The sequence below is a fragment of the Dipteris shenzhenensis genome, chromosome 14, assembly GCF_047967505.1.
Source record: "Dipteris shenzhenensis isolate YYH24624 ecotype China chromosome 14, Dip_SZ_1.0, whole genome shotgun sequence".
NCBI lineage: Eukaryota > Viridiplantae > Streptophyta > Polypodiopsida > Gleicheniales > Dipteridaceae > Dipteris > Dipteris shenzhenensis.
Window position 1 is genome coordinate 41,118,946 of NC_141609.1, and position 22,018 is coordinate 41,140,963.

Genomic DNA, 22,018 nt, shown 5'->3' on the forward strand with positions numbered 1-22,018 from the left:
TGCTTACAAGAAGATGTTAGAAATGCTATATTCAAGATCTGTGGTATTGTGAGGTATGCTTACTATCAAATCGCATTATGTATTTTCTTCATGGACATGTGAAATAGGTGGATATCTCAAATATCTTACATATGCATGGACATGTGAAATAGGTGGATATCTCAAAAAGAGATCTCTATATCGAGCATAGAGAAGGCTAGGGTGGAAACCATCGAAGCTATATGCCTTCTTGAGAAGCACTTTCCCTCGAGCATGGGGTACATTTTATTAATGAAAAAATTTACAGATAAGGGATTTTGAGAGAGGTGCGTAATGCGAGGTGATTAGTCTACATAGCGAGAAGAGTGGAAAGGGAGGTAGAAGGGGCAACACACGTGGTGATTTAGGAGAGAGGTTTTAAAAGAATAGGGGAATTAAGGAGAGGAGGGGGGGTTGGGGGGTTAGGCTAGTTTCTTTTAGGCTTAGTTAAAAGACAATTTAAGGGAACTATTAAAGGGAAGGTGTGGGGGTTTAGGGAATATAGGTTTTTTAGTGGAAGTAGGGAAAAGAAATTGGGAAAAAGAAGGTAAAAAAAGGGGGGAAGTTAGTCAAAAAGTGGGATAAAGAGAAAAGTAGGGGAAATTAAGTAAGTGGGAAAAAAAACCCAGAGATTATAAAGAGAGGAAATTGGGAAAAATGTGAAAGTAGTTGAGAGGCTAATTGAGGGGTAGATAATGGATAGTTTAGTTGAGTTTTAGGGACTATTAGAAAAAAAAGGTTTTAGGAATAGTTTAGGAGTTTTAACTTGGGTGGAAATTAAAACAGGGAAAATTAAGTAGGAAGGGGGGAGCTTTTCAATAAAAAGGAATTTAGGGAAAATAAGTATTAGAAAAAAGAGAAAAAAAGGGGGGAATTAAAGAAAACGGGGGGGGAACAATGAAAAAGAAAGGATTGAGAGTGTGAATGTAAGAGGGGGGGGTAGGGAAAAATCCCAAAGTAAATGTAAAAAGGGGGGAATGAGTAGGAAGTGTGTGTGTGTGTGTGTGTGTGTGTACTTGCCTTTGCCCAAGTAGAGTACATCATACAAGGTGAGATACAAGGTCATCACCGAGTGTGATGACCTACCATCTACCCAAAAAGGAGAAGTGTGTGTAAATTCAGTTTAAGATGTGGAAAGGAGTTAGAGGCAATGTAGGTGTGAATAATTTTACTGATTCTATGGGGGAGGAAGCCATTGTCTTTGCAAATGTCAATAAGTAGAGAAATATGAAAAAAGGCATCAAATTCATCAGAACAGGAGTAAAGGATAGGGAGAATGAAGGTTAGGCAGACTTTGTATGATGAGGAAAAAGGTCGGTTGCTATGGCAGTAGCTAAGAGAGATGGTGGGAAAATTGAGGAGTTTTTTCTTCCAAACAAATGTAGAAGAAAAATCTCCAAGAAAAGGGGGGAAAAGACAGTGTGAGTGTTTAAAAAGGTGCAAGAAAGTCCTATGAGATTTTGGTTGGTGTTGATAAAGGAGGAGGTTAAGCTATATTTGAGGGAGATGATGTGAAGTGGGTAGATGGTAAGGGGGTCATCATCATTGAGAGGTCTGGAGGGGTCAAGGAAATTAGTAATGATGAGGGGATTATTGATGAAGAGGATGTCATCAACATACCTAAAGGTAAGGAGAAAGAGAGAAAGAAAGTGGGAAAGGCCAAGACGTGCTAATTTCTTTACGAACTTGAATTTGAAGGAAGTGAGATAAAGGTGGCACCAAAGAGGTGAACAAGATAAACCCATGGGGATGCCTTTAGATTGGGTCCAGCAAAGAGAGCCAGCTTGGATAACACATGAATCAAGAAGAAGGTGGTTGTAGCCTAGAAATGTATCAAAGCTAAAAAGAGTTTTTACATTAACCCTTTTTGTGAGATGGAAACTACCAAATTTGAGATAGAAGCATTTGTAACCTACTTCTGAAGCAAGTTTGCAAAAATAGGTGAGGTATTCTATAAGGCTAAAAGGGCCAAAGTGGGGAATAGCTTCGTAGCAGTTTTCTATGTTAGTAGAATATAAGGAGTGAATCTCAAGGGATAAATTGACAAGGAACTATAAGTTAGAATCAATGCCCCAAAGCATGTTTGTGGATACATTGAGATGACATTTTTTAACTCTTTGAGCCCTGAGGCTAAGAGATCAGCAAGTGAGGAGAAGATGCAGTTGTCGCCATTGGTAAGCCAACGAAAGCTATGTTTTTGTGCCTTATAGTTACACATGAGATAGGGTAAAGAATTGAAAGTAAAAGGAAGATTGGGGGAATCAAGGGTAATGGCAAGGGATGAAAGAGTAGTGGAAGGGGGGCTGGATGAGGGTAGGAATTCAAGGCACTTTAATCTTTCAAGTGTCAGGGTGTGTACTAATGGGAGTTTGGGAGGCCTTATCTAGACTAGTGATGAAAACATGGTCAAGAAGCCAGTTAACTTCATCCAAAAGAGTTTTATCTTCAAGAGGAGACTTTTGGATTTTAAGGAGGGGAAAGAAGGCATGGAAATCTTTCCCAAAAAGATGAGAGGCTTTTTAAAAGAGGAGTAGGGTCCAAGTTTAGGGAGAGACAGACGTCGTGGAAGGTTTGGATGAGTGCATGAAGAGCGAGATGTGGATCTAAGGGTGTGATAGGAATGTGAGGCATCGCTATATAGGGACATTGGTCAATCGCTATATATCGACACTTAATATGCCAAAAGCATCGTTATATAGCAACAAAACAGGGCAAATCATCGCTATATAGCGATGGTTCAGGGCACTTAATCTAAGAAAAGAGGAAAGGAGCTCATGGGTGGCTATTTTTCGGATCTTAATGGATTTTCTTGCAGCTCATGTTGTAATTTTGGAGGTGTGCAGATGGAAGGGACGAGTGGAAGCTCGTCAGATGATGTGCCAATGCCTGGGAGTGCAAAGTGGCTTACGGAGATGTTGTATTGTCATTGCACTGATTGCAAGCGAGAAGTACGACACCAACACCGTATTGTCATGCGCCACTTGAAAATATATGGGGAGGAACCCAAACTAATACCCACCATTGGTGGTGCACATGGTGATGGATCATCAGTAAGTCAATGCTATTTGAGTTTGTGATTAATATTGCATGCGCACACGACACAAAACCTTGAGATGAGATCTTATATCTGCACAAAACCTTGAGATAGGATGAGGAGGGTGGCAAGGGTACACATATACCTTCACACTTTGAGCATGACTATAGTCTCCCGAATGTGCCAGATGATGATGACAAGGGTATGGTGGACATAATGGATTCTATTTTTAGGGGCACTACATCACATGTACACGTGATGTCTGAGTTTGAGGTCAATATGCAAGAGTTGTAATCAACACAGTTGTACGAGGGTGCTAGGATGTCTAAACTACGGGCTTGTCTCTCAATCTTGAATCTTGCAAGCAAAGTATGGGTGGTCGGATCTAAGTGTCTCGGCCTTAATGAGGTTAGCTCCCGCATTAATTTGGATATTGTTTGTTTTGAGAATCATCATGTATGTTTGAGAATCATCATTATTCAAAGCCTATGTATACCATGCCCGCGTCAAGAGATGAAGTGAAGAAGATGCTAACAACGGTGAGTATGGATTATGATACAATCCATGCTTGCTGCCACCATAATGATTGTATTCTCTTTCGTCGTGAGCATGGAGATTTCGCTAGTTGTCTAGAGTGTGGGGAACAATGATATAGAGATGACTTGTAGGGTGAGCAGATCCCAATAAAGGTCTTGAGACACTTTCCTATCATTGCTAGAATACAGCACATGTTCCGATGCAAATCCATAGCAGAGTTGACATGACTTGGCATGCATCTCATCAGTCCACTAATGACACATTGAGGAGCACATAGACAATCAGTGGTCGGACTTTGTGAGGGAGCCAGGCAACTTACATCTTGGGCTTGCCATGGATGGCATGAACCCTTTTGGGTTATGCTCGACATCTTGGTCGACATGGCCCATAGTCTTGGTGAATTACAATATCCCACCATGTCTAACATTAAAGAAAGGATACCTCTCGGATACCTCATGCTTACACTGCTTGTGCCAGGATAGTACAAGGCTAAAAATATGGACGTGTATATGGTACCTTTGATAGAGGAGTTACAGGTCTTATGGAGAGGAGTGCGGGTCTTTGATATCTCCAGAGCTCCTAGACATACCAATGACATTTTCTTTTAGTGTGGTGGTTGTTCCATTTTTAATTCGCATATATCCTCTATATATCCTTGGTATCCTTCCAAAGGTCCCTGAGTGTACACATTTATGTGTTTAGCATGTCTTTCCGTCATTAAGGTTTGTGCATTCATGTGTACATCTATTAAGGTGTACATGACCTCCATAAGGTATTCGCCTATATGTTCAACTATACAATCCATCATGGGCTTTTTTTTTCCTTGTGCATGTTTATATTAGTGTTTATTTTTACTGTATGCACATACAATCATACCCATGGTACTGAGATAAAATGAAACGAATAGGGGGTTTTTTCCATTTAGATGTCATCGAGGGTATACCCCCTTGATATTGGACACGTCCCTTTGGGATGCGCACGCGCGCGTACGTGTGTGTGTAAACCCTTGGTTAGTGTACCTACCTAGCTTGAGTGGCTGAGTTAAAGAGATACTGTCTAGATAGTGTTGCTCAAGGTAGAGTTATATTTGTGCCTTGAGCCAAGGTGCATGTGTAAGGATTCACTGCACCAACACCTTATTGTATGAGCACTTCCCATTGCAACTATGGTATTTGTAATGTGTGATTATCCTTTTTCCCTATATCCATACAGTAGTTTGTTCCTTACATATTTGATCACTCTATCTATTAGTTTGCTCATTCACCCAAGTCCATACACATCTATCCATGCTTGTTGCAACCCCGTCTAGTTGATATTTGTTACCTTGCAACCAAGCACTATTAGGATGTTGCATGTTGACACATAACCAAGGTGTGCAAGAGAGAACATCTTTGAGAGCAAGAACCCTTTCAAGCACCAAGCACTAACTCACCAAGTGTCGAGAAGCCACGGGTCAGCTAAGGGGCAAGGGAAAAGAGGTCAACATCTGGCAATTATGCTCCAAATAGTGTTGCGAGAATGAGTGGAAGAAGTGAGTGGAATGAGAAGTAGCAATCTAGCATAGTCACTGAGAGAAAAGTTCATGTTGATGAGCAATGAGCTATGGAACTTGTTTGGAATAGCATATTATTGAATAGTCATTGGCAATTCAAATGAGCATGAAAGTTGGCATTGACAAGGTAAGTTGGCTCAACATAGTGCAATTTTATGGTTTGTTCCCTTTGTTTTGGTGAATCAAGCATTAGTGACCATATACTCATCTTGTTTTATGGGCTGCAAATCATGTCATGCTTGTTTCATGATTTTTCGCTTCTTAGTTTTACATGTGGGTAGCATGGATTTTGTTAAGTTGAAACTCATGGACTAAGACTCATAGTGTTCTTACTGCATTTAATAGGCAAGATAATGCTCTAAGGCAAGGCAAAATTGCTTTGCAAATGCTATCATAGTATAGTATGGAAAATTTTCTAAGGAATTTTTTATCGCGTTAACTAGAAGAAAGCATTTTTCCTGTATAGCTCATGGTAATTGTTCAGAATGGCACCTTCAAAATATTATCAGCATCTTTCACACTTCATGACTTGGGGCTCGGTCGCATGGTTATCTCTTACACGGCCCCAAGTGTTTTATGAGGGTGAGCCTTCTTCTTGGGCACTCTCGGTCCACCGGCAGGTGATAGAGCCCTGCTCTCTTCAGGATGTACCACTTACTCCCTTCAGAGCTTCTCATGTTTCAGTGGACACCTCTTGGGAGATTTTGGCTAGCATTTCCTCTTAGCACCCAGATGTACTGAGGCCTTGGATGGCACCCAGATACACCCATCACAGTTGTTCACGGGTATGTGGACTGACACGGTTCACACTTTGATAGCCATATGGGCTAGCATGCAGGGCCCTTCACGGGCAGCCTCTTCTAGAAGGACTATATTTCTTCGAGTTTGGAGGGGTTCTCCCTTTTTCTCAGAGGTTTCTACTAGATTGAGATGGCACTATCAGCCTCAATCCTTTCTTTTTGGCTCTTGAGCTTTTCGTGCATTGCATGATGTATCCCATATGGAGCTTGCTCTAACGGTTTTTCTTTAATACTTAATAGAAGTCTCTTTAATTTGCAAAAAAAAAAAAAATCAATTGAACCCTTGGTTTCAAGGGGGCTTTAGTAGTTGGGTCAGCTCCCTCTATGTGTGGCTAAAAGTTGAGGCATTTCTGTAACTCACTCTTCCTTATATATATATATAGATGTACATTGGCAGAGTTTGTTCATGCATACTTTTGTTTTTATATGCAAGTGTACATTGTCAGTGTTTATTCTAATGTATAGTCTACAAAAGTTTTAGATTCCATAAGAATGGGGCTTGGAGAGGAGGAGCTTGTTCAGTACAAGAGGAGACATAAATAATGAGACATAGAAAGCACATATTATAATAGGCTGGACAATAAACAAAATGATTTAATGCAAGAAGCACTTGTCAACATTACACATGGAAACATTGAGAAGCAACAGGTTGCATCTGATTATCGATGATGGCGTGAGGCATAAGTTAAATCACACTTAATACATATTAAGGGGGTTATACTTAAATCAAAAATTTAAGAAAGTATAACTAAATAGCTATAAGTAATTAGCAAAAAGTGAGTAAAGAGGGAGGGGGATTCTAGTAAGAAGGCAATAAAAAAAGGGTGCGAGGGAGTTGTCTATATGGGGGCATGTGTGTGAAAAGCAAAAGAAATAAAGTGTGTGTGTGTGTGTGTGTGTGTGTGTGCGTGTGTGAAAAATAAAAACCTATAAACAACATGGCACACGATGCTTAGATAAAGGTGGAAAAAACTCTTATTAACAATGATATATGGATTCTCATGAGAGTACAACTGGTAAAAAAGTGTCGAATCCATCCAGTAGTCTAGGCTCTGAGGTCGGGATCCACTTACCTGCCACCATCCAAATAATACTAGATGTTACAACAACATAGATTTGTGAGGGAAGACAGGTAATGCAAGTGCACCCATCTTGTTATCATTATACCAAAGACCTAGAAAACCATCAAAATTTTCCAATGGATATCCCAATTTCTGATATAATGGGGGTGGTACACCATTCATTTTAAATAAGTAGGGGGGTAGCTCTCAGTCTTCAAGAGGATGAGAAAATATCATAACATTTATATATTTTTTGAAAGCACAACTCATAGACAGAGTGCCTAAATGAGTAAGAATGAATATGATACTACATTTATTTACACAAGCCAAAACAATTTGTGATTAGTCTAGTAAAGCATTGAATGAGTACAAGGAATAAAGAGTAACTTGAATACCTTTAAATGAAAGAAACGGTCCACTATAAAAAATTACTAGCATAGGAGAAGGCAAGAATCAGGCACCCATAGTACACATTATTTCAATGGTCATATTAATTGATCAAAAATTTCCTTATCATTAGAACTTTTAACTAATAAACAGAAAGGCAAAAAATTAAAGTACATAGTGGGAATTACGAAGGAAAATTCTCTCTCCCTTTTACAGATAAGGAAAAGAATCTCAAGAAATTACACCACAATGAAGAGATAGACTTTATATATTTAAGATTAGAGCATATATACAAAAAAGCTTAAGAAGAGAAATTAATTAATTAAAGATGTAGACAGAGATGTAAGGAACTTAAATATGAAAAAAGAAGGGGGTATTTTTAAAGGGGAGTATTATTAATAAGAGAGGGGGTAAGGGGGAAAACATAGAGGGGGGTATATATATATATATATATTTAGAGGGGGGTTGGGGAAAAGATTATCTAAGTATGTAAATAAAGGGGGAGAGGAGGGTGGGGGAAATTTATAAATCACTAGAAAGGAGGGTTAGGGAGAAAAATATATGGAACAAAAGGGGGGAGGGAGGATAACTTAGAGAAGGAAATATATCCTTAGCTAACAGACATTAATCTAACTAAGCTAACTATCTACCATCTACTAACCTAACTCTACGAACCAGTTACACTGTACTAATGCATACTAGCCCACCAAACCCCAAACCGTATTAACTCTAACTACTAATTACCACACCCACTAACTATACATTGCTAATGTAAAGAGCAACCACAGTCATCGTTATGGCGAATAGAAGAGAGTGGCAGACCTCGCGGAATGTGTGGAGGGGATGTAGGCATAAAGGTGCACCAAGCCTTCTTTTAAGAGGAATGTGGAGCCTGAAATATGAACATGCTTTCATCAATTAGGGATTTGATAGGAAATAGAGGACTCGTGATCGCTAATGATGGTGCCAAGGGGGGGCGGGGGGACCACCCGACTGCGGGCGAATTGCACAGACACAGTAGATGTTGTGATATGGTTATTGTACGTAGTACTCTGGGGAAGTGAACTATAGAAGGAGCTCCTAGGCCATAGGATGGTATCCGTGACACAGTAGCTCATGGATTGGCCAATGTAGGACATGGGGAAAGTGCAAGGGGGATTAAATAGGGGGGAGATAGGGAGTATTAGGGACTAGTCAGGCAATTTGGGTTAGGGAGGGGGATTGGGGGATGAGACCCAAGGAAACTGATGAAGGCGGCTACCATGCATATGCAGTTGAGCGAATAGAACGAGGAGTCACGTAGGGTAGGGAGTGGTTTAGTAGAGGGTTACATTTTTTAAATGGGTTTAATTAACCAAAAGTTTAATATAGGCAAAATAATATTACCAAATGTAGCCATAAAACAATAAAACAAGTAGTAGCACTACCAAGGGGAAATTTTTTAAAAATTCCTATAAGAAGGTAGTGGGAGGGAAGAAAAGTAATTAATAGAAGGATCACCACTTAGAAGCTATCAAGGTAATCATGCTGAACGAACAAGAAAAAACTTTGGTGGGGGCAGGGGGGGAAAATAAGGAAAACAATCATAAAATGCATAACAGAAGTAAAAGGTGCAATGGAAAGTGTATTTAAATTATCCCATACAGTTATGGATCTTAGCATGGGAAGGTGACAAAAAAAGCACTGTCCGGGACATTTACTGCTTTTAGTGGTATAGGACACCTATTTCAAACCTTAAATTTTTATTTCAATGATAAAATGTGCTTTTGACTCTTACAATATTGTAAGTTCATTAAAGAACATTGATATTAAAAAATTTTCATACATTAAGGTACATAATTTGTGCTATAAGTAATGTGCTATGTGCTTTCATAAAGCACAAAAAGTATGTCACCTAACCATGCTTAGACCCTCATATAAAGAATTCATATATGAGTAACTATTAGCTAAACCATAAAATGAAGAGGGGGTTGATTACTAGTTAGGTTAGGCTCTTATAGTACATCAGTAGGTGGAAATTATTAGAGATGGTTAAGGGGGGGCTATTAATTTAGGGATTAAATACTACTTAAAATGAAAATAATAATGAGGGGGGAAACTTGGACTAGGGATTATTTAGGGCAAATAAAACTTGGGGGGGTTTCCAAAGACAAGAGAGGTAAGGGGGGAATAGGGGTAATATCCATAACTCAATTTGAACTGATGCATCTACCAATTTAAAAGAAACAAATTATAGGATGTTACTCATTAAATTTAACATAACGAAGGGCTAAGCTAGGGTTGGAAGGGGATAATGTTGAACTAGGGGTTGTAAAGGCTACAACCGGGGTCAAAAGGGGTGGTTGCTACTGGTAACATTATGGTGAAAGTGTGGTTCAACATGGAAGTGTGTGTGTGTGTGTGTGTGTGTGTGTGTGTGTGTGTGTGTGTGTGCATGTGCGTGTGTGTGTTTAGTAGAAATTAACAACACCCCTTTCATAGTGAAAAGTAGACAAATTTGGAGTGAAAAAGAGAAATGTTTTAATAGAAATACTTTGCAAAATATCCACAAAAAAGGAAGTGACATCATTAGAGGAAGAACAATCTTTTCAAAAGAGATAAAGTGAGCAGTAGCACTTTGAAAAGTCGTTTGGCAGTAGCACATTTATTGAAGAGGGGAGTCTGCCTACCTACTGCCATCCAACAAGAAAAACATGGTGAGAACTAGTTAAACCTTAGTTGGGAAGATAGGTGTCATAAACATCCCTCCCTTGTTATCGGAGTCACAATAAAAATAAACACTAAACCATTGACTTAAAAAGCTAGTTGAAAAAATAAGTGCAAAATTGTAAGGAGTAATGGTGTAACTACTAGTGGTGTGAAGAAGTTATTATGTTAAGGGGGTGGTAAAGCGGGTACAAAAAATACACATAAATTAAGATTAAGTGGACAAATGGATAGTTATGAAAATATATGAAATAGGGGGAGAAAGGAAGTTTATTTGGAGAGACTATTAAGAAGAGATTTAGGCTAAGATAAAGTTTTTCAATATAGAGCAAAAGAAAGGGAAGGGAGAAAAAAACCCGTGATAAGGTTTTGAAGCAAATTTCAAAGATATGAAAAAATATATTTTTTGTAACAAATTAGAAGTATAAAGAGGAACTAAAGGAAAAGCGATTTTATGGGGAGTGAGGAGAAAAACAAAAAACAATGCTAAATGATTATAGCAGGAATTAAAAGGGAAGGGTTAGCATTGGAGATTAAGAAGGACTAATTTTAAGAGGGGAGAATAACTAAAAAAAGGAAATTTAAAGACTAATGTAAGAGATAAAAAATGACTAATATAAAGAGACTTAGCGTAGGTGAGGAGAAAGAAAAAAGGTGAAAAAAAGGGAAAGGGGGGGTGGATTAAATGAAAATTAAAAAATCAAAAAAAGAATGAATAAAGAAGCCTGGAAGGACCTATGAGTCCATGGCCGTGCCGCCCATATAGAGAACCTTCGAAGGGGGAAGTCGTGCTGCCCGTATGGAAGTAATGTGAGGTGTAGAATAGAGCAGGGTAGACAGAGTGGAGAGGATCAGAGCAATGTAGTCGAGGCAATTATTCATGGGAGAAAGACAGCGGGGGTAGACAGCAACAGCAGCGCCACCTCAGACGATCATGGAGAGAAGCGGATCATGAGGCAATGGGGTGGAGTAAAGAGGATATAGTGAAGAGGCTTGAAGGGTACAGGAGTTGGCAGAGCTGTAGGGGAAAGGCGCGGGCGTGAATCTTTAGACACGCGGGAGCGGGAGCAGAAAGCAAGGTAGTTAGGTGCAGAGGGACTTTAGGGAGTAGTGAGATATAGTCGAAGGTTCACCACAGCAGAGAGTTGCTTGGTGACTAAGTGGAGGGGGTTTATATAGGGCTAGAGGTCGGTTGGTAAGTGGGAAGTGGGAAGTCGAGAGTCGGGTAGGTGAAGGGCTAGGAAGCGTAGGATTCAGGTGAGAGGCACATGAACCGAGGGGAATGGACAGGGTCACGTAGTGAGGGAAAATGAAGAGGGAGGCTTTAGTAAAGCATGTACGTGAGGGGGACTAGGGGTGATTTAATTAGTGAAAAAGAGAAAACAGGGGGGAGGGGGGGTTGTTTTTAGAAAAATTTGGGGGATTAGGGGAAAATTAAGGTACAATAGGGGGGAGAGGGATTAGGGGAAATTTAGGGGCACATAGGGAAATAGAAATTAGGAAATTAGGGAAATTAGGAATGTTAAAAAAATAGGGAAATATAAGGCGGGTTTGGGGGAAATATAGGGGAATATAAGGAAATAAATAGGGAAAATTAGAGAAATAGGAAAAATAGGGGAAATAAGATAAAAGGGTTAGAAAATTTTGGAAATTAGGGAGGTTAGGGAAATAAGAGAAAAGGGATAAATAGGAATATTAGGAAAGTGGGGTAAAAAGAAAAATAGGAGAGTAGGGAAGAAAGGAATATAGGGAAAATTAATAGGGGGTAGGAAGTTAGGGGGAATTAGGGAAATAAGGGAGTGTAAATGAGAGAGAAGGAACTAAGAGTGTAACTATAAGAGGGGGGGGGGGGGGAGGAAGGAAAAAATGTAAAGTAAATGTTAAGGAAAAAATGAATAGGAAGTGTGTGATTGTGTGTGTGTGTATGTGTGTGTGTGTGTACCCACCATTGCCCCAGTAGGTTACATCACACAAGGTGAGACGGTAGGTCATCACCGAGTGTTATGACCTACTGTCTACCCGAAAAGGGAAAGAAGTGTGTGTACATTAAGTTTAAGAAGTGGAAGGAGTTTGAGGCAATGTAGTTGTGAATAATTTTACTAATTCTATGGGGAAGGAAACCGTTGTTCTTGCAAATGTCAATAAGTAATGATAAATGAAAAAAGGCATCAAATTCATCAAATTATGAGTAAAGGATAGGGAGTATAAAGGTTAGGTAGACTTTGTAAGATGATGAAAATGGTCAGTTGTTATGGTAGCAAATAATCAATTGTTATGGTAGCAAATAAGGGATCTAGTGGGAAAATTGAGGAGTTTTTTCTCCCAAACAAATGTGGAAGAAAAATCTCCAAGAAAAGGGGGGGAAAGGGAGATGTGAGTGTTTAAAAAGGTGCAAGAGAGTCCAATGAGATTTGGTTTGTGTTGATAAAGTAGTCACAATAATAATAAACACTAAACCATTGACTTAAAAAGCTAGTTGAAAAAATAAGTGCAAAATTGTAAGGAGTACTGGTGTGACTACTAGTGGTGTGAAGAAGTTATGTTAAGGGGGTGGTAAAGTGAGGGTAGAAAAAATACACATAAATTAAGATTCAGTGGACAAATAGATAGTCATGAAAATATAAAAAATAGGGGGAGAAAGGAAGTTTATTTGGAGAGACTATTAAGACGAGATTTAGGCTAAGATAAAGTTTTTAAATATAGAGCAAAAGAAAGGAAAGGGAGAAAAAAACCCGTGATAAGGTTTTGAAGAAAATTTCAAAGATTTAAAGAAATATATTTTTTGTAACAAATTAGAAGTATAAAGAGGAACTAAAGGAAAAGCAATTTTATGGGGAGTGAGGAGAAAAACAAAAAACAATGCTAAATGATTATAGCGGGAATTAAAAGGGAAGGGTTAGCATTGGAGATTAAGAAGAAGGACTAATTTTAAGACAGGAGAATAACTAAAAAAAGGAAATTTAAAGACTAATGTAAGAGATAAAAAATGACTAATATAAAGAGACTTAGCATAGGTGAGGAGAAAGAAAAAAGGGGGAAAAAAGGGGAAGGGGGGGTGGATTAAATGAAAAATCAAAAATCAAAAAAAGAATGAATAAAGAAGCCTAGAAGGACTTGTGAGTCCATGGCCGTGCCACCCGTACAGAGAACCTTCGAAGGGGGAAGTCATGCCGCTCGTGCGGAAGTAATGTGAGGTGCAGAACAAAGCAGGGTAGACAGAGTGGAGAGGACCAAAGTAGTGTAGTCGAGGTAATTATTAATGGGAGAAAGACGACGGGGGTAGACTGCAGCAACAACGTCACCTTAGACGGTCATGGAGAGAAGCGAATCATGAGGCAATGGGGTGGAGTAAAGAGGATATAGTGAAGAGGCTTGAAGGGTAGAAGAGTTGGTAGAGCTGTAGGGGAAAGGCGAGCACAGATCTTTAGACACGCGGGAGTGGGAGCAAAAAGCGAGGTAGTGAGGTGCAAAGGGACCTCAAAGGGACTTTGGGGAGCGATGAGATATGTTCACTACAATAGGGAGTTGCTTGGTGACTAAGTGGAGGGGGTTTATATAGGGCTAGAGGTCGGTTGGGAAGTGGGAAGTCGAGAGTCAGGTAGGTGAAGGGCGAGGAAGCATAGGAGTCAGGTGAGAGGCACGTGAACTGAGGGGAATGGACAGGGTCACGTAGTGAGGGAAAATGAAGAGGGAGGCTTTAGTAAAGCATGTACATGAGGGGGACTAGGGGTGATTTAATTAGTGAAAAAGAGAAAACAAGGGGGAGGGGGGGGGTTATTTTTAGAAAAATTTGGGGGATTAGGGAAAAATTAAGGTACGATAGGGGGGAGAGGGATTAGGGGAAATTTAGAGGAATGTAGGGAAATAGAAAGTAGGAAATTAGGGAAATTAAGAAAGTAGAAAAAATAGGGAAATATAAGGGGGGTTTGGGGGAAATTCAGGGGAATATAAGGAAATAAATAGGGAAATTTAGAGAAATAGGAAAAATAGGAAAAAATAAGAAAAAAGGTTTATAAAAATTTGGAAATTAGGGAGGTTAGGGAAATAAGAGAAAAGGGATAAATAGGAAAATTAGGAAAGTGGGGTAAAAGGAAAAAATAGGAGAGTAGGGAAGAAAGGAATATAGGGAAAATTAATAGGCGGTAGGAAGTTAGCGAAAATTTAAGGTACTTGTGTACATTTCTTGCAGTAGTTTATATATCCTATTATATAATATCATAAGTCATGAGGGGTTGTATTATGTAGAGCTATTTTCATGAAGGTAATATCTTACAAGAAATGCCTTATTCTTGTCATTTACATATATCCTGACAAGACCTTTATCCCCATGAAACTTGAGATGAGTGCAACCTTAGGAAGATTTAGTGACTTGTGTAATAAAAAAACTATGCTTTAATGTTTAAAATGGATATAGCACCATGTACAAAAATTGACAAATAGGTAGTGTCCTAGAATGTTGAAATATGACCTAACCAAAATAGGATGGGTGTGTATGGTTACTTTATCTAGTATAGTGTCATAATGGTGGAAATTAGGATGATAGGGAGTATTCTAGGTCATGATGGTTGATTCCATAACTAGATGTGTCTTCATGAAGTCATAGCAATGTCAAGGCCAATTGAACTGCATCTAACTGCATGTGTCTTCATGAAGTCATAGCAACATCAAGGCCAATTGAATTGCATCTGAATTGTCAATTTTGTAAAGGGTATTATCATTATGGTTATTCCTGAACTAGGAGACTTCTCACAAATCGATGTAGTATCAACAAAACACACAAGCGAGGGCTCCTAGGCCCTTATGGTCTAGTTGTGGTAGCATGTTTGGGTCCTCTCTAGACCCCATAGTTTGTGGTGTATAGATTGCAAGAGAGGAGAGATCTTTTCAGCATTCTTCTCACACATTTTTTTTTAATGGGTGAAATAGTTCCTCTTACACAATGGGGAAGACAGGGGGAAGACAAAAGGTGGAAGGCTAAAAGTGTATTATCTTCTTCTTTTCATAATAATAGAAAACTATAGGAAGATACTATATCTCTACAAGTTGTTCCATAACCCTAGAATACATAGTCCATAGTGTGAACCCAAATACGTTGGCATACTAACTATGCCATAACTTTAGTACACTAGCGTAGCTGTTAAGCATTTGTTATTCATTGTTCCATACTGAACATATCAACCACTAACTACACTAGTGACATAAGTGTGAAATTTTCATTGAGGTGTCTCATGAAAGCGACTAGTTGAGCTTCACATCTCAACACTTCCTCTCAAGATCAAATCCATCTCTTGTACAAGTAACCTATTGAATCTATGAAGCTTCTTTATGTGCAATGCCTTGGTGCAAATATTAGCCACTTGATTTTGTGCATTGACATAAATAACTCCATCCCCTATACAACAAGTAAGGCTTTAAATCAATAAAGCCTCTATGTGCAATGCCTTTGTGAAAATATGAGCCATTTGATTCTCTATGCCGACATAAATGAGATTAATATTTTTTGTGAGAGCCTATCTCTCTTACAAATTAATAATGCATCTCAATTTTTTTTGTTTTACCATGAGAAATTAGGTTATTAGCCAATTGTACACCCATTTTGTGTTGCTAAAAATATCACAATGAATCACATATACCATCCACTAATTGACCTCGATAAATTATGTGACCAATCTATCTCTTATGCAACCATAGTTGCACCCCTATACTCTACCTCTATACTCAGACAAACTATTGGCTGCTTCTTGCTGCTATTGTAGCAATTTCAAGAGAAAACATAAAGCCACAAGCTTGAGATACTACCAACCCATTCAACATTTGTGTGCTCATACATTTTTGTATAGGGGTGCAACAATAGTTGCACTCTTGTATTTTGCCTCTATACTTGATAAGGTAGCTGCTTCAACTAACTCTATAGCACTTCCAAGAGAATACATAAACCACTAGTGGATCTCTTGTATGAGATACTACTTGTCTAGTCAACATTTGTGTACCTTGCACATGCATATGTCTGTTCACATACTTGAATAGCATGTTCAAACCATACTACCTTTGCAACAACCAGCTTTATGACCTGTGGAAAAGAGAGAGAAGCAGATCATGCTATTTAAAGTGAGAAACTTGTGTTGGCAATCTGACAACCAATATTGACAAGATATTTTGTTACCTTGTGTGACCACGCTCTAGTGCTTGCTTCAAGCCATTCAAGGGTTTGCACAACCATCTGCATGAGCAATTCGAGAACCAATATTGACAAGATATTTTCCTACCTTGTGGAACCATGCTCTAGATCTTGGCTCAAGCCATTCATGGGTTTGCACATAATCAAGGTGTTCATGGTCCTCATCCCTTGGTGGTTGCATCATATAAACCTGTGATTGCAAATATACACATAATAATTCGTTCTTCACATCCATCTGATGTGGACACCACTACTTTGCTGGAGCCATTCAAATTGATCTTAGAGGTGCCATCCTACAAGCTGGGTTGTATGTCTCCTTATAATCAATACCATAGGTTTGAGCATACTCATTAGAAACCATGTACTTCACTTTCCAAATCATTTGTGTTCGATTTCCTTCTTCTACCAACTTGCACCCATGTACTTCACTTTCTAGATCATTTGCATTCGATTCCCTTCTTCTAATTAGACAATGGCATCAATTCCCATGTCTCGTTTACATCTAGGGTAGCCATCTCTTCATCCATAGACTCCTCCTAATGTTTATGGCCTATACTATAGCATCCTCAAAGCATGTGAGATTTTCTCTTGAATAATTTTTGCCATGTATGCATAATGATGGGTTGTTTACCCATCATATCTCAGCCTATCAATAGGGTATGTAGCTACTATGGATATGCATACACCAAGGTCACTGCAAAGTATTCCTCGTATTTTATGCACGAAGAGTAATATAAAGAAACCTAAGCTCCTCATCAAGGCTCTCCTCTGAGCCACTTGACTAACCATTAAAATGTGAATTCTCCTACAAATACATCAAACATAACAGGAGTGCCATGAGATGATGCATCTGATCTCAACCTTCCTTTCCATGGACTAGAATTGGATCCACTCTCAAAGGAATCTCTTAATCCACTAAGTACCTAGGCTTGATGCTATGCATGTGATGTGATGTATCTTTTACTACCTTTATTGATGCATACTAGCTGCCTTTATTGCTCATTCATATTGTTTGAGTGGTAGGCCCATAGAATTTATAACCTTGTTGCTCCAAATAATAAGCAATGAAGATGCAATCTCCTACTTTTGGATGCGTCTTAGCTCTCCTTTCATTAGGGACATGCACATATGCAATACAACTAAATACTTTCTAGTGGGAAATATCTAGTTTTTTCTACCTATAAACTTCTTTACCATGAGTTTCTATAAGAGTTGTTCCCTTCATAGTATACCGAAGAGTTGAAACTACTTTGTTCCAAAAATATCTTACATTTTCTAAACAAGGAAAGAGACCCTTAACAATGATGAGTCACTGAAAGAGAAAGAAATACATAATATTTAGAGCATCATCTTTAAAGAATAAAGAGAGGAGTTACAAATATAATTTTGACTGATAATTACTGACATGTGCATGCTTATGCCGCCTCAATTCTAGGAGCAATGAATCTAGTGAGAATGCCAAACATGTTTGTTAAAAAGCGACCCTCAACCTTCATGTTAAACACATAAGACTTCAACAAGTGTGTGTTTGTGTTCAACATCTCCGAAAACAGGCGAGGCAGCTTCAATACTTTGTCCACAATTGCATCCTTGAGAATGACCTCAACAAAAGCTCCTTCGAGAGTAGTTATCACAGCTTATTTTGACCACAAAAGTTATTTTGTCACAAGCCAAGTAGTACACCTTCTCAAAGTCCCTTGGTATCTTGTTGCCTATACAAATAGAACATGCACTTTCATACGATGATGAGTTGACTCCTGTAACAGATAGAGTGCTGACCAACTGCAAGTAAAAAGAAATTAACCCTTTGATCCACTTGTGCTTGAAATTAGAAAATACTGAATACAATATTAGATTATTAATATGCATTGAAATTATCAAATAAGAGCCCTGGTTGCGATAGCCAATTTGTTGAATATGTGTATTCAACAATCGGGAAAGAGAGATTCAAATAGAAGCTTCCTTCATGGGAGTGATTATAGTGATGTCCACCATCTTCAAGGAAATGGGCTTCGAGTTTTTCTTGCAACCCACATTGTGCAAGATAAATTGTGCCTCACCAAACATTTTGAACTTCTTAGCAACTTTAACAAAGTTCAAACGTCTATTGCTCCAAAAATTTAACCACGTGCAAAAATATGTAACATCCATACATCACTTAAGTCTTTTGACACATAACATGAAGATGTAATTGTGTTGTCAAAGCAAGGTTTTAGATGCTTACAATAATCAAATCTTCATGGAGTTCTCCATCTCCTACAATGATCTCATCTCTCTACTTATAGGAAGTGCCTAGTTTGATCACAACCATTATTAGGGTGGCAAGGGGTAATTGGCTTCCCTCTCCCTTGTTAATTAAATCTTTTCACCTCTCTTTGTATTGCAAGATTGTACCTTGAGGATAAATTGAGGGCACTACACTAAAAGGTGGAATCCTCTTAACTCTACTTGATGGATCAAAAGTCATTGTGTAATCCGTCATTCTGCCAACATCCCTAGGATTCTTAAGTCACAGTGAGAAATTTGTTACTCTAATGCAATCTCCTATGTTCAAGACTTTCACAAACTCACTGTAGTAAATCTCATCAATGTGCAAAGTTATTAAACCAAGGCCAACTCTATCAACAAGGTCTACCTTTAGGCACTTGGGATAATTAACATTGGAGAGCATAAAGGTTCCATATTTGTTTAGCACTTTCCCATCGAACGTGCAATTTTTTTAAGTCATCAATGTCCAAGACTTGGTGGACTTTTACTACAGGTTCTTCCTTCTCATCAGCACACCAATTATCGAGTTCATACAATGCTAGAACACTCAATGTCTCTAAGGATGGAATAGATGGAGGGTATTCATCTGTTTTCTCTAGCCCTTTTTTCATCCAAAGCTTGTAACTCAAAAAGCTTCCTTTTTAGAAGGACCTTATTGTTTAGGGATGTCTTCACACTAGGTGGCGACAGGGAGCAATTCAAAAGGGATGTGACTCCACTCAGTAAAGAAGGGCTTGCTACATGCACACTTATCGGGGAGGTGTCAATTTCAAGAACATTGCTTCTTTTTCCCTCGGCATTAATAACATCTGCTTGCAACAAAAGTACTTTTGTCAAAATATTTAAAATAGTTTGCTAATTCCTAAAAATTTGATATCTCCATGTTTGTACCTAATGTAAGGTGAATAGTGAAGTTCCATTCTAATGGTTTTATATAGCAAGGAAACTCATAAATTTAATCTTTTCATTGATTTATGGAAAGATGTTTATTTCAAACTTAATATGAATTGCATATAGACTAATAAACAAAATTTGGCCTCTCAGTGCAATTATAATTTTGAAGTTTATCTCATTTAGTCATTAAATGTAGGGGTGTTGTCCTATACGCCAATGCAAATATTAAGGCAATCATGCAACTATACAAACAATATGTTAACCAAAATTCAACCACCACAAGAAAGCAACACACAACACATAATTGTCCCTACAATACAATTCCACAAACCCAACCTCACAATTCATAATACATAGTTTACAAAAATGCATGTACTTGGAAATCGCTCAGTTTCATACACTCAACCTCACAGCTCGCAATGCACAGTCCACAAACATACAAATACTCAAAAACAACATGATCCAAAAATTGCACGCACAAATCCACAAAACCTTTGCATAAGCAGGCCGTTCACGATTCTGCACACCTCTGCTTCAAACAACAGACTTGAAATCAAACAATGAACAAAAGGGCAAATCAAAATAAGTGCATATCCTTTACTGATACCATTCATAGCACAATCCACAAATCATCAAATCCTCAGCACGATCGCATATCCTTAAAGTCTCTGCACATTGCTTCATGATTGAAACAACACACTTGAAATCAAGACAAAGAACAAAGGGCAAATCAAAATACTCACATATCCTCTACTGACGCCATCCATAACACAATGCACAAATTGTCAAAGCCTCAGCATGAATGCAGATTGTTAAAGCCTCTGCACATTGCTTCACGATTGGATGGTGTGTTGTCCTCTTATTCTTTGCATATCTACACATCAGGCATCATGGCTGCAAGCCAGCATCTATTGCACCTTTTCATAAAGAGTTTATATGCGATAAAGTACTATGCAATTGTCCCTTACTATCGGCTCAGGGATGCCAGAAAATATGCATGGACCCTTATAAAACAAACTCATAGAGTACCTTATGCATCCACAACACGGTTCTATCCACCAGCACTAGTTCAGCACTTACATTCCACATGTCATGCATACCTCAGACTCCACAACGCACTACTCACACTGAAACAGAGCGTCTCAGTAAACTGCAAACGAAAGCGGAGATAGAGCTATTATACCAAACACAAAAGCCGAACAAACAGTCAGCTCTACTACCACATTGAACAGGTAGCATCTCTAACAGTAGTTCTATGTGACCATGACCAAATAATATTGATAACACAGGAACGATCCTCAACAATAGACATAAGGCAAGAGCTTGCAACTAGCGTCAAACACCCGCCTTACCTGTTTTATAGCCATAAATCCAAAACCGAAATGAGATTAGCATGCATACACAACACCATGCTTCTTCTAAGTCGTATTAGAGTAGCTACGAATCTGCCTAATACAACAGCCCCTTTTGATGCACTTTTATAGCCTCACATGAATAGAGAAGCCAAGAATAGCTCCCCTCATCAAAGAGACGCCTTGTTCTAATCCTAAACATTCCTTTTATTAATCACGATGAGCAACTATAGCCGCTTGCATCTCTTCTTCTTCAAGACTAGCACCTCTTCACCTCCGCTTTAGATCCACTTTGAAGCTCCAGCTAATGCAACTAGATTTGTAGCAGGCAGCCTTTCCATCATGGATCACGTACCTTACTAGCTCAGAATTGAAGCTGAATCCCAATACTTACAGCAGGCAGTCTAGAGTTTAAGTTTTTTGAGCTCTCCTTGAGCCACTTGTCACAATCGTGGGGAATTTGATTTCAAGCTAATATAACGGTGTGAAACGCAAGTTGCAAAAGCATAAGCATAGTTAAGCTTTTTATCAAAAGGATGGGAGAAAAGCGTAGAAGTGCTTTTGTCATAAATCTATATAATTCATAACAAGCACATGATTGCCAGCATTGTTTGTATCTTAAAGCAATAGTGGAGAGGTTGGTTGCTTGAGTGTCTTCAACTAAGATTTCGAGGTAAGATTCTATCCCAGTCTCAATGTGCATTCAGTATTTTTTATTTATAGATTTGAGGTTGCTAGACAATTGAAAGATTAGAGCTCTATGGGAATGATGCTGATCAATCTATCTATTTGTCTATCACTCCACATACCACGTTAGCTATAGTGGAGACAATGTGGTTAGGTTCAGCCAGCCTCCAGGATTTGGTGTTAAGCAACTGCAAGCAGCCAAAATGGATTTGTGTTTAAGCAGGTGCTAGCACATAAGCTTAGCAAGGGCCTTGAAGAGATGAATGCTAACGTGGCATAGCCTTGGCATGTGAAGCTTTTGAGAGCCTTGCGATGACCTTATGCTCTACTCTCACAAGCCTAAGAGCTCGACTTACTACAATGTTCAAACTTCCATTTTCCTGAGGTTGGAGAGGCACGTAACGGTGGCTAATTGGAGAGTGAGAATGTTACTTGCTCTACTTCGGACTTCCTCTAATGATAGTTATCTTTTTGTGATGTGGAGACTCTACTGAATGATCTAAGAATGTTGGAATCATCCCGCTCAAGGACACACGCAGAGCCT